Below are 13949 nucleotides of genomic sequence, written 5' to 3'. Positions count from 1 at the left end.
GCGTGTAATCTTTGAAGTATTCTCTTTCGGAGAACTGAGTGTATGGCATCTAACATGAACAGCCGGCTGGGAAGAGAGCAGAACTAAACATTAAGCAATTTGAATGAATTTTCTTGTATTTGGAACAACTAAGACACTTCACAGGTGATACAATATTTTTCTGCTATCTTCCGACCCCCACATGCTAGCTTGAAACCGAAAGCTGGAGAGAGATTTGAAAAGGGTCATCAGCACTGTTTCGTTCAGAAACGGCACAGAAGCATTATGGATTTTATCATTTGCATTACATTTGATGACATATTGAAATAGCCATTAATTAAACCACAGACATAAAAGAAAGATTTTGTAGAAATAAATGTTTTTTTAATTATTATATATTTTTACATATGTTTTAGGACTTACAGTAATACTGCCCTTTGAACTGGACACGTACAGTACACCAGTGCCAGGTTTCATTGTGCATCTGGGCAAATTTATTTGGGACATAGCAGAAAACAAAAACAGATAACTGCGCCATCATTTCTCACATCAATCTGTGCAATTCATACAAGGATTACTAACATCCACCACTTTTGTACAACAGCATAAAAAAGCCACTTTGAAGGAGCTTTGGAAAGGGAAATTCTGTCCACGCATAAAACATTTGAAATGTGCTTCTTCTAGTGCACTTTTTTTTCTAGAATATCACCATTTTTAACATTCTTTAAAGAGTAGTTTGAGAAATCTTCAAGTGATACAACCATCAAATCGATTTTAAAGCCCAGAAGTAGGGAGGGCAGGAGATACTATACAGCTAAAAGGGACACATATACTCTATAGTGCATTAAGGGAGGATGCCTGCCCGGCTCTAAAAAGGTCACCAAAAATTCAAGTGCATAAATTCCAGATTCGCCACAAACAGGACATTTGGAAACGTAAATTATACCCAGTGCATCTGTCTGTGTTCCGAGCGGATGGCATGAAACCCTGAATTACGAACACCATTATAATTAGATTCACATTTGAATTAACGATTGATTATTCACACAATGGGTCCAAAAAATGTAAACCGTATTTATTGAAACAAGATTAAGGGTCTTTTGCCAAGAAGATATTTAAAGCTACCACAAAGTCCTTTAGTATTCATCAGTTTCAAATGCAAGTTGGAAGTAAGGATGTGGGGATTGGCATCTTAAAGTCTTATTCCATACTCGAAACAGGAACGTTAGCGAAGAGAACAGGAGACCCTTCTTTGAGAAAGCCTAAACCGCCATTAAAAATGCAGGTATGGGATTGCACTGCCTTCCTCCAGGAGAAAAGCATACTTGAAATCTACATTTGTTGATCACCTACATATGAACAAACAGGGCATAAAATAAGGAGTTCTTAATGAAGGCTATATGGAGAATAATTGGGGCACACATTCTAACGGAGCAACAGGACGGATGGAGACAGAAAAAAAAAAACACAATTATTACCAAAATTATTTTTGACCTGAGTAGACCAATCATAGAGAAACGCTACAAGAACTTAAGTAGGGATGGGTAGTCAAGGTTGTACTATTTGTGTTCATGCGCCCTCAAGCATTCAACTAAAATTAGTCTTCGAACATTTACAGGTGAGTTCTTGACATATGTACAGGCTGCATCTTTGCATCACAATCTGGGCTCACACCTTGAAATATTACTCCAATTGACGAACTAATCTTCCAACAGATAAGAGTCTGTTCGCCGTAGAAGGGCAGTCCTCCACAGTTTCCAATGGATGTGGCAACAGAAAGGCTTTCTCCCCTTTAGACCCTCAGAAGTTGTAATGTTTCCTGGACAGTCATCTATGCCTGCGAGATGTTCTGAAATCTGTGGGCCAACAAGCCACCGGCTTTTCAAACCTTCAAGGAGTAAAGTTTTGAGTTAATGATCTGCAAACACAGCAGCAGTCTGAAGATGGAAGCAACCGCAGGCACTACCACAGCCCCTGTCTGGGTTGGGTTGCTTTTGATGACCTGTACATTTCTGTGGAATGATAAAGCATACATAAAGTTGTCAATGACGTAAAAAAGCCTATGTTGATTTCAGACACTTTTAAATGTGGAACTTTGAAGTAGCTAAGGGTGAAAAACCAATTCTGGCTTTATTTCGCTCTATACCTCATCAGAAGAGAAAACCTGTTGCTTTTCAGGACTTTGTTTTTTTGCCTCATCAATGCTAAGCTCTTCCAAACAAACTTGTAAATACCTGTAACGGGGAGACAGAAAGTAGCTGGGAGAGGTGCTATCCCTCAAATGCATATAGAGCTCTTCTGAAAATGGGAGTACAAAACAATTAAAGCTTGCAGATTCAAAGAGAAAAACTGCAAAAAGAAAAGGCACTATAACAAAAAGAAAAAACAATAAATAAATCACAAAGACTGCTTGCATAGGTCATTTCCTGTTGCATATATTTCACTTTTGAGGTGTCTTTGCAAAACAGAGTTAATCTAATTTAATCTCCTGCAGTTATCCGCTCTGGTAAATCAGGATGCAGAAGGGTGTTCCAGTGGCTTGACTATATGCACAATACTTCCACAGTAAAAATAAATAAGGTTTCTATAGGTGCTAATGTAATGCTGTTGCTTATGTTCGATACTCTGCATTGTCAATATTATGCTTACTCTAACTACATCAATTGGCAGCCAAAGTCAACAAGTACCCTATTGAGTGCATCAGAATACAGATTTCATATGTCACACAAGACAGAAGAGTGAGCCTCCACAAATTCTGGGAAAAGTCTGCTTTGCTTAAACTTGGTTTTTGACAGTTAATCTGGAAACTGTCTCTCGGAGGACCAATTCATTAATTGGTACGCAAACCTGGAACCGTGAAAGAGGCCTGTTTGTCCCAGACATGAGAACAGAAGATATGTAGTACACTGGGAATTTCAAAAGATTGGAAAAGACATCCCTGGATCTACGTCGTATAGATATCTACTTGGAAGTTAAAGTGGAGTTGCAAGTTTCACATCTCCCTCGCTTTAAGTTTATTCCAGCAACATAACAAGTCACAAATAGGCAGAAGGCACACAGACTCCGAAGAGTTGCAGGACTAAATAAGGATGGCTAAACACGCTGCTTCTCTGACCATTACCTAAAACTAGAAAAAGACATATTTAAACTAAAATTAAACTAACATTTCTACAAATATGAATGCAATATAGTGCTAAGCTACACTTCAACTCAAGAAAGAGAAAGGAATGCTCATTGCATTTGAATTAACAACAAACTAAAACATCTTCACACAAAAGGGCCAATGTATTCACATAACATAGCATAACATAACAATGAGAGATTCAAACAATTGGACCATCAGTTACAGACTTAACTTCACACAGTCACTCTTTAAAGTCCCTGGAGTTTAAGTGCCTATTACCTCTTGATGAAATGGATTGGCTTCTGAAAAGGTGCACTGAGTAAATATGATCAGAACAAACACAGAATTCAAGGATGGTGGGAGGAAACCTGCTCAATCTAATATTTTTGCTGTAAACTGTGTCCTCTAGATTTGATCATTTGAGGAGATAAAGACCACCCTTTTCCAGTGTCATTTTCACTAAAAGCAGAACTCCTAACCCAGACAAGAGATTATTTCTCTACAGAGAATTCTAATTTTCATACCCATTCTCATTCTTCTTTTCTGTCGGAGCTACTCTGTGCATGGCAAACAGAAGGCTCCATACTTTAAGGAAATAAAAAGGCTTTTAATAATCAGTCTGCAAGCAATAGCAAAGCTCAAAAGAATGGCCTCAAGCTGAACAGAAATACCTCAATTTGAAAACACTGGAACAAGTAAAGACTAAAAGGAACAATACGTTGTATCAAAGATGGCAACCACAACCAAGTTAAAGAAAGAAAGCATTACCCCCTTTATATTTTTACATAGCTCTGGACTTAAAATGGTGAAGGGCTTGGTCAAAAGGTGCAGCAATAGAGATTGTGATCTGAAAAGGAAGTTTTCCTCATCTTGCCAGGAAACACAAAGCTCTCCCTTTTTCTCGCTGTGTAGGCTCCACCACTTTTACTTTCTGAAACTTGAGGGCAGGTATAGCAGACCGATATAACACAGGTCTTACAAAGGTTCCAAAAAGCATGCCAGCTAAGCAGACTATGGATGTGTTTCTTTAAAGATGGATCCTTGCTTGAGTAGCTGACGCACTCTGTTTACAAAAAAAACACACATGAATCCAATTTCAGTGAATTGGCAGCAAAGAAAATATACCAAGTAATAATTATACAAAAGAATCCTTTGCCAGGGTATAGTTTCCCTGGAAACTCCCCAGAGTGAGTGATGTTTTTAAAGCCACCCAGCATTATTTTTGAGAATCAAGGTCCAGTGTTTAAACACACTTGAAGAAAACGTTGGGATCATATTAGTGAGGTACCTTGTGAGCTCCCGTCATCATGCCTAACACAATGAAAACTTAAAGTGGCTATTTAAAGAGAATGTTCAAAGTTGCCACATGTTCCCGCTACCCTTTATTAACTGATGTTTACCGATCTTTGAGCTAAGTAGTCAGTTTTGAGTCTAGAGCTGGAAGTCTAAAATGCATGGGAAGTGGCAAGGACATTTCTTTATGGCGGGAATCAAAAAACACTCCAAATAATTGTGATACAGCATTATAATATTAATCAACACCTTGTAACAGTATGAAATAGCATGCCCACCAGTTGTCAATGTAAAAATCACATTAATGTTACCATGGGCATTGGGCTATCCACTCAGCCGAGTAGTATGTTAGAGCATACAGAGGATCAAATTTTGCCTCTTGAGGCTTCAGTTTTTATCTGAATGTTGGCCATGCAGCTTGACCTACAGAATTTAATGTGCATGAAGAATGTGTTAAAGCATGTTGGTTGTAATACAATTCTACAGCCAGCACAGGCTGGAAATACTAACAAAAATATACAGCAAAGACATGGTGAGGATACAACACAACAAAAGCATAAAGTGAAGAGTTATAGTCAAGTCGCAATGAACTTTTGCCAGAGTGTTGTAGAGCTATCACTCAAACATCCTGAGCAGTAGAGAAGAGAAAAATACCTACTAACTAGCTCCTTTCCTTTCACTACTTTTGCAACCTACTATGAATTTTTTATTAGGTCTACAGACATCTAGAGAGACTAACATCTTCAACAGATCTACATAAACAGTGAACACACCTTTAATATCTAGGATAGGAAACTCTACATTGAAATATGATGGAAACAGACTTATCAAGTGCACTATTTGAAATGCTCGATTTAGAAAGAAACTGAAAGGTGGAATATAACTTTGCAATTTACTTCTGCATGTTTATCGGTCTAAGAGAGAGTAATGCAGAATATGAGAAGGGCAATTTCAGAGACCAACTCTGAAACATTACACATGGCCCATTAATAACATGCTACACTTTACCCAGGGTGACAACGTTACTTTCACACAACTGTGTTTGCTTTTTGAGGACTGAGTCATGTTGACAGAAATGCACCTCAAAATGCTGCTTAAAGGAAAATTAAAAAGGCAACAAATCAGCTGAGACAAACAAAACACAAAGACATACCACCTGAAATATAAACAGAATTTTGATATGCCGCGCTACCAGAATTTGTATATGAAACTATGATGCCCCTTCATTTGAATAGGACATTTAAAACAAGCAAAGTTAACAAGCTTACTTTGCAATAAAGAACAAAAAAACATAAATAAAAGCAGAAGTATTGAAAAAACTCTTGGTCATGCTTCACACTAAGCTTTCTGTCAATATTTAAGGGAGGCTGTTGCAGGCTGCTCAAATGTATTGTAAATAAAAGAAATAGTAATTCCACAAGACTTTCGCAGCCAATGAAAGGCTCAAAGAAATATACCCATGGTCTTTCAGGACTTTGCTCTTGGTTATTGATTGAGTAAAAGATGGTGCACATTGTGACACACTGGGAATGAAAAGAATTGGTCTCAAAAACTGGGATGAATGTACAGGTCCCAACTTCTATGCACTGTACCCATTTGCTGTCCTCTTCCCTTGCGTGGTCACATCTTCTCAGAGAGGTCTGGTGATGTGCCCAGAACGACATATGGCTACTTTCTCCATCATCGGGTACATCTTTGAAGCAGTATCTGGCAGGACGATTGTTCAAAACAGTAGTCGTGGCTGGATTAGGGCCATGGACCACCATCATGGTTTCCACAATAGCCTGTGGCAGCAGCTCTGGAAACATGTGTTCGGATCCACGCCTTTCCAACCTTTGCATACTCATCAGTAGAAAGGATGTCCAAGAACTTACTTTCTTAATACCCACAGGGGGACAGTTTCTACCAGTATTCGGGACGATAGGGGAATAATTATGGAGGGGGACATAGGAAAAGCAGCGAAGCCCAGAATCTTGAAATTCAGAATAAAGTGGCTGGGGGTGCTCCTTCACACTGGTCCAGACAAGTCATGGTACAGCACTATACAAAAGAGGGAGACAAGAAATGCCAATGTCAAAAGAATCGTTTATTGCAGAAAACAGCAGTGTTTTTTAAGTAGTTTAATTTCTATATCTGCTGCACAAAGACACGTTTTCAGTCATTCGAGGGGTGTTTCTAGCTACAAAGAGGTCATTAAGCAACATATAAGAAACAGGAAGCATTCTTGTCCCCTATTTCTACACAGACCAACTTCATCAGAAGGTGTCCCTATGATAGCACATTGAGCAGTATTTTGCAATGCAGATCTTTCGGGGGAAAACAAGAACACGACTCCTATAGCCCAAATCATTAGAGATGCACCATCAAGCACCTTCTAAACGAATGCTGAACTCACCTAACCCCAGTCTGTTCCACTTGCAAAGTCCCTTTACTCTCAGACCCACAACGCCTAAACCCCTTTAAAATGGCACTGCTGAAGGTCAAAAACCAGGTTTTTTTATTACGACAAATCTCTCATTTATAAATGCTCCTATGTTTAGGTTAGTGAGGGTGAAAGAATAAGGACTCTATGGTCATTTGTCTTCCACTACAGTGCACAATGCCTCCAAATATTAAACACTTTTGTTCTGAAGGGGGCAGAAGTCCTGTTATGTCGTTGAAATGAAGAGAGCAGGCATTTTGTTTAAAGGGGCAATGCAGAACTTTATCCCATAAAATACCCAGACTCTGCCTCCACCCCCAAATTTATGCGTCAAGGTTTTAAATAAACCCTTTCAGGTTAAAGGAAATAATTATGTTCAACACACCCCACATCTATATGAATGGAACAGTATCTTCCGAATTACTGAATAATGCTTCAAGTCCAGGTCAGACACAAAATCACCCAGAAATGGACACTTGCACAAAATCTTCCTGAAAAAAATAATAAAACAAAACAAATCCCATTACAAGCAAGCGAGTGTTGTACGAACCTTGTAAGATTCCGTAGCCCACCATGGGCACCCAGTCCAACAAGCTTGCTCCCTGGACCCCAGAAGATCATTTACATTGTAGCCTGGACTACAAGACAAAGTTTTTTAGTACACTTCCAGGGTGGTACATGAGGCAAGCAGAATACTAGTCAAGCTGTGTTGCTTATAAAGCCATACCTTACATTATTCCTTCATACCGAGCTGTTCTAACCTCACTCTCAAGTGGCACAAGAAGTAGGACACCTACTACTTGAGGTTCCCAAATACAAACTACAACTTCCCAAAAGAATCCTTCTCTGCCTGGATCTCCATATTCCCCACAGTAATGAAACAGTCCATCATTCTAACTTTCAGGAAGCAGCTCAGGACTCATCTGTTTCTCCAGCTCTTGAACTAATCAGGTTGATATAATCAGAGCCAAACAAACTGCTGCGCTACAACCATAGTTAAGTACTAAATGTAACAGTTCTTCTGATACTTGTGATCAGGTAGGTAATACCTTATTTTATAAGAACCACACAATTATCTTGTGGTTTGCAGGATCCCCAATTAAAACAGTTCATAAAAATACATACCGGTCATGCTCATAACTGATTGCAATAACTCAAGAAGTTACACACATTCCTCACGGAGTAGGACATCCATAATAATGACCATATTTCTTCCCATATTGGTTAACGCATTTCAAATCTAACAATTTTAAGTTTATACAAGTTCCACTTTGGCACAACTGTCATTTACAACATGAGAATATAAACATTGCATCAGAATACATCACATCAACAGAATATGCAAGTTCCATGTTCACAGTTTCACGCAATCTGTTTAAGATGCGTCGTAAACCATAGACTTATGGGTTATCCAAACCAGAATAGCAGAATTGGCAGAATCTGGTTCTCCTGGGTCATGAACTGTCCTAATCAGTATGAAGAGGAAAAGTCTCTCACATTCAGATAACAGAGAGCAGCAACAGCCAAAACTGAGGAACACAATACACCACCTAAATGTAACCCAGTTAGCTCTTCATTGTACCACTCACTAATGCAAATACTACCTTGAACGAATACCAAAGCCGCACTACTCAAGAGCCGTGGTTACTGTAGGGAAACTATGGGCAGACTGGGGGAACTGATAACGTGCACCCGGTTGCATACCGAAAATGACGAACTAATGCTTCATATGCAGGCTGCAAGTGCCCCTTTAACTCACCCCAAAGTGTCCTGGAGGAGGAGTCCCGTATGACTACGCCATCCCCTGCTGCCCTATCAAGAGAAAGCGGCAAGGAGGAGGAGGAAGAGGACAGACTGCAGAGGGAAGAGAGAAAGCGAAATCGAAAGGACACGGAGAAGCGGAGACCACGCCAGTCCTGTGGGTGAAACGTCAGGCATCCCCCGAAAAGACATCCGAAGCCAGCGTCCCGGAGGACAAGAAGACGCCAGGAGGCCAACGAGACCACACGCCACCCCGCCACTCTCCTGGAGGGGTGTGGCTGGACAAGGTACGGCTCAAACTACTGGGATTCTCAGGGCACTGGGTGGGGAAGGGCAATTCTTAGAAGGAGGACACAGTCCGTCTCTTTAAACGGGGCTGCACAAGGTGGCGGTACTTGGTGATCCCACACAGTTCCCCTCCTGATTCCAAGAACGTATTGGCCAAGCCCACTGACCCGTGGTATTTTTTTTTGTTTATTGTTTTTCCTGCTCTACGAGGCACAACGGCAAGCCACGTACTCCGACCGGACCCTACAACCATCGGTGATTGCTGGAGCGTATACAGGAAACCGGACTATCTTTTGCGCACAAGACCTGTTTGGAACAAATAAAACAAACACTAAGACGACATATGGTTTCTGGGTCCTCCTTCCATACGGGCATTCACCCCTTGACCCTACTGCCCTGGTGGGACCCCTGACGTTTGAGGGGGCGAATGCGGGCAAACCCCATCGGATACATGATGGACAACCTCGTTTACCAGCTAAAGGAAGGACAAACTAAGCTAGAATGGGCATTGGAGAAAAATATAAATAAAGCAGAGATGGACTGTGCTGTGTTCACCTCCGCTATACAACGCAGGCCGAGAATGTGACCAAGATAGCAGAAGGACAGACCCTGTTGCTGTTGACCCCCGGTCAGGGGAGGGGGCCTACACTCCCTGGAACAGTGATTCCGCCGCAAAAGTACGTCCCAAGGGATGACCCTGTTTCCTTCTTCCTTAACTTTGCAAGGGCCAGCACCTGGCCAGCGGACCGTTGGCCTTTTTACCTTGCCCCCTTGCTCACGGGCGAAGCCCAAACCGCCTACCAAATTGCTAACCAAGACGGTACGGTCAGCTATGGCCACGTTAAGCAGTTCATAATGGACCGGTTGGGGGTGAACGATGAGTCGCACCGAATCAAGTTCCGGCAAGAAAGAGGCACCCCGGGAGACACACCGAAAACCCTGTTTTACAAGCTGAAAGACGCGGCCGATCGCTGGCTCAAACCGCTGGAATCTATGAGAAGAGTTCATGGACAAGATATACTTAGAGCAGTATCTTAAGGCACTGCCTTATGGAACCCAGAGGTGGCTTCGACAGCATGCTGGTCTGACCCTGGAACATGCTGTAGAGATGGCCACATCATATTCTGGAGCCCAGAACCTGAACATGATTAAGGAGCCATAACGAACACAAAAAGCACCCCAACCGGTAAAGCCGGAGAGGAAGCCAAACAAACCACACTTTGAAGCCCTTAGAGCATGATCAGGTAGACCGGAAACCTTTTCCCCCTCAGGGCCCCAATGCTTTGAATGCGGAGAGTGGGGCCATATTGCAAGGTTTTGCAAGAAGAAGAAAGAAAAACAAGAAAAGGAACCGATGGATGTTAGTTATTTGCCCCGATCTATTCTTTAGGAAATGGGACCAGTATACTACGCAAGTCTGAGACTGAACGACATGGTAGTGACAGCCCTCCTTGACTCAGATTGTAAACACTCGGTGGTTAAAAGGGAGCTGGTTCCCTAGTCCCAGATCACCCCCGGGAGGACTGTTAGAATACGCTGTGTGCATGGCGATACCAGGGATTATCCTATAGCGAGGGTGACTCTTCAGATCGATCCTGGCATAGAAACCCTAGCTGACGTAGGGGGTCCTTCCTTCCCTTCCAGACAACCCCTGTTTCTACAGTCTCCTGGTGGGTAATCTTAGGACCTATTTGCTAAAGAAAACGCCCCATGATACTCTCCTTACCTCCGAACCATGGGTCATGGATAACCACTTTAGAACAGCGCAGCTGAACGACAGTACCCTTAGTAACGCATGGCAAAGCGTTAAAGAGACACAAACCACCCCATAAAAGTCTTTCCCTGTTTTTGAGAACAGAACGGTCTCCTGTACCGAGTCGCCAAGGAAGGAGAGGAACCACAGCTATTGGTCCCTGTGGGTTTCAGGGATCAGATCTTCTTCTTTGCACATTCCCATCTCCTTGCAGGTCATTGTGGGGTAGAAAAAACAAGTCCGTCCATTCTGCACAGTTTTTTTGGGCCGGATATTCACGCCCAGATAAAAAATTCTGCCAAGAATGCGCCATTTGCCAAAGGAAGAAGCCTTGCATCCCTCAGTAGGTACCTCTACGAACCCTACCCATTACTGGCAAACAATTCGATAGGATAAGGATGGATCTTATAGGTCCCCTTTTCCAAGTCATCCAGGAGATATCAATATGTCCTCGTCCTGGTTGATTATTCCACCAGATACCCTGAGGCTCTTCCTCTGTGAGCCGAACCACCACTGCCATTGCCCAAAGGTTAATTGAGGTGTTCTCACAAATGGGGTTTCCCCAAGAAATCCTCACTGACCAGGGCCCCCGTTCGTTTCTCGACTGATGAAGGAAGTCTGTAGAGAGCTAAACATTAGGCACATAAAAACTTTGGTGTACCACCCTCAAACGGCCTCGTGGAACATTATAATGGAAATCTGAAACTCACCCTAAAGAAGCTGTTAACAGGTGATGGGAAAAACTGGGACTAACTTCTCTCGTTGGCCCTTTTTGTAATAAGAAGCCAGGTAGAAAGCAGCCTGGGCGTTTCTCCCTTCGAGCTCCTCTACGGACTGAAGCGCCGTACCCTTTTGGAGATCACCAAGGAGAGCTGGGCAAAGGTGGGTGCAACCGAAGCCCAGGCTCTGTTGGACCACGCTAACCAGGTGAAAGTCCGTCTCCACAAACAGAGTCCTGGCTCATGAGTCCCTGGAAAGGGCCCATGCTAAACAGAAACAACTATGACAAAATCAAACGCTGGAGGGAGTTATGCGTGGGTGACTGGGCTCTGATCCTGCTCCCATCACCCACCCATAAGCTGAAAAGGAAGTGGTAAGGTCCATACCAGGTGGTGAAAAGAATAGGGAAAGCCACCTACGTCAAGACTTACCCAGGCCAAAACCCAGATGTACCACATAAATCTTTTAAAGAAATGGTTAGGCCCTCTTCCGAGACAAGTTCACACCGTCTCCACAGTGAACACCTAGGTACATAAGGTTGACGTCACCATTGTTAACACCGATTTGACGCAAGGTGAGAGATGGAACATCCAAACCCTCCTCCATTCCTTTACGGACGTCTCCGCAGATCAGCACGGAAAAACACACGCGACGGTGCATTCTATACCCACCCAAGAAGGAGTCGTCAATAAAAGAAAACCATACAGGGTTCCAGAAGCCTGTACGGCTGCCCTACAGCGAGAAGTTGCAGATGCTAGAGTCCAGTATCATAGTCCCATCAAGGAGTAACTGGTGCTCACCCATCGTGCTGGTACCAAAACCGGATGGCAGTAACCGGTTCTGCATCAATTTCAGGCCGTGAATCGGATCTCCAAGCAAGACGGCTAGCCCCTTCCTAGGGTGGACAAGCTAATCAAACGTTTAGGTGCCGCACGTTACATCTCCACAATAGACCTCACAAAAGGCTATTGGCAGATTCCGTTAAACCCAGACGACCAAGAGAAAACGGCCTTCTCCACCCCTGACAGTCTATACCATTTTACCGTTTTTCCTTTTGGGTTACACGGTGCACCCACCAGCTTCCAGAGACTAATGGACACACTGCTTGCACGACATCAGAAATATTCCTCAGCAAATCTAGACGTCATTATAGTGTTCAGTAACTCTTGGACTGAACACCTGACTTATCTCGATGCTATTTTGTCTGAGCTCAGAAGTGCTCATTTGCATATCAACGCAAAAAAATCAAAATTTGCTTTCCAAAAAGTAAAGTACCTAGGCTATCTGCTAGGAAAAGGCATGATTGAACCCCAGACAGAAAAAGTAAGAGCAATACAGGACACCCCTTTTCCGAACACTAAACGGGAGCTGAGGGCCTTTCTAGGGCTTGTGGGATATTACAGATGCTTCATTCCCCAGTTTTCTGCCATCGCTGCCCCTCTCACAGACCTGTTAAAGAAGTCAGCCTCCCCTTCATGCCTTCACTCCCTCTCCGAGCCTGAAACCCTAGCCTTCCAGAGACTGAAAGACGCTTTGACCACCTCTCCAGTGTTACTTACCCCTAACTTCCAAGAACCGTTCATCCTCCAGACTAATGCTTCTGGGGTGGGTATAGGTGCGGTCCTCTCCCAGTTAGGCTGAGACGGACTCGAAAGACCGATCCTCTATATCAGTAGGAAGCTCTTCCCTAGGGAACGTGTGTACCCCACTATTGAGAAAGCGTGTTTGGCGGTAAAATGGGGTATTGAGAAGCTGAGATACTATCTGGATGGGAGGCCTTTCGTTTTGTATACAGACCACGCCCCTGTTACCTGGCTACAAACGAACAAGGGCTGCAACGACTGGGTCCTTAGAGGTTTGTCACCGAAAGGGCACAGAGCAGGGCAACGTGGACTATTTGTCATGTTTTCCTCTTTACCCCGATCGGGGGAATCCTAGGGGAAGGGTGTGTCGGGAGACTACGGACGGACTGGGGGGAACTGATAACGTGAACCCGTTGCATACCGAAGATGACGAACTAATGCTTCATTTGCAGGATGCGGAGTGCCCCTTTAACTCACTGCATAGTGTCCTGGAGGAGGAGTCCCGTATGATGTCATCCCGTGCTGCCCTATCAGGAGAAAGTGGCAAGGAGGAGGAGGAAGAGGATGGACTGCAGAGGGAAGAGGGGAGCACGAAATCGGAAGGATGTGGAGAAGCAGAGACCACGCCAGTCCTGTGGGTGAAACGTTGGGCATCCCCCGAAAAGTCAGCCGAAGCCAGCGTCCCGGAGGACAAGAAGAAGCCAGGAGGCCAACGAGACCACACGCCGCCCAGCCACTCTCCAGGAGGAGTGTGGCTGGACAAGTTACGGCTGAAACTACGGGGATTCTCGGGACACTGGGTGGGAAGGGCAATTCTTAGAGGGAGGACACTGTTCGTCTCTTTAAACGGGGCTGCACAAGGTGGTGGTACTTGGTGATCCCTCACAGTCTCCCTCCTGATTCCAAGAACGTATTGGTCAAGCCCACTGACCCGTGGTATTTTGTTTATTGTTTTCCCTGCTCTACGAGGCCACGACGGCGAGCCATGTACTCTGACCGGACCCTCCAACCATCGGTGATTGCTGG

General features: G+C 43.6%; 1 protein-coding gene across 1 annotated transcript in view; it reads right to left on the bottom strand.

The window, feature by feature from the left end:
• Positions 1-341: 341 nt before the first annotated feature.
• RAB4B (RAB4B, member RAS oncogene family) overlaps positions 342-13949 on the bottom strand; it is a 233910-nt gene continuing 220302 nt past the window's right edge. Inside the window, exon 9 of the mRNA XM_085625782.1 lies at positions 342-6436. The gene's annotated coding sequence lies outside the window, so the exon portion shown is untranslated. The remainder of the gene's footprint in view (positions 6437-13949) is intronic.

The sequence above is a fragment of the Triturus cristatus genome, chromosome 9 (genome assembly GCF_964204655.1).
Source record: "Triturus cristatus chromosome 9, aTriCri1.1, whole genome shotgun sequence".
Classification (NCBI taxonomy): Eukaryota; Metazoa; Chordata; class Amphibia; order Caudata; family Salamandridae; genus Triturus; species Triturus cristatus.
Note: the sequence above shows the minus strand (reverse complement) of the source record. Positions and strands in the feature narration are given on the sequence as shown.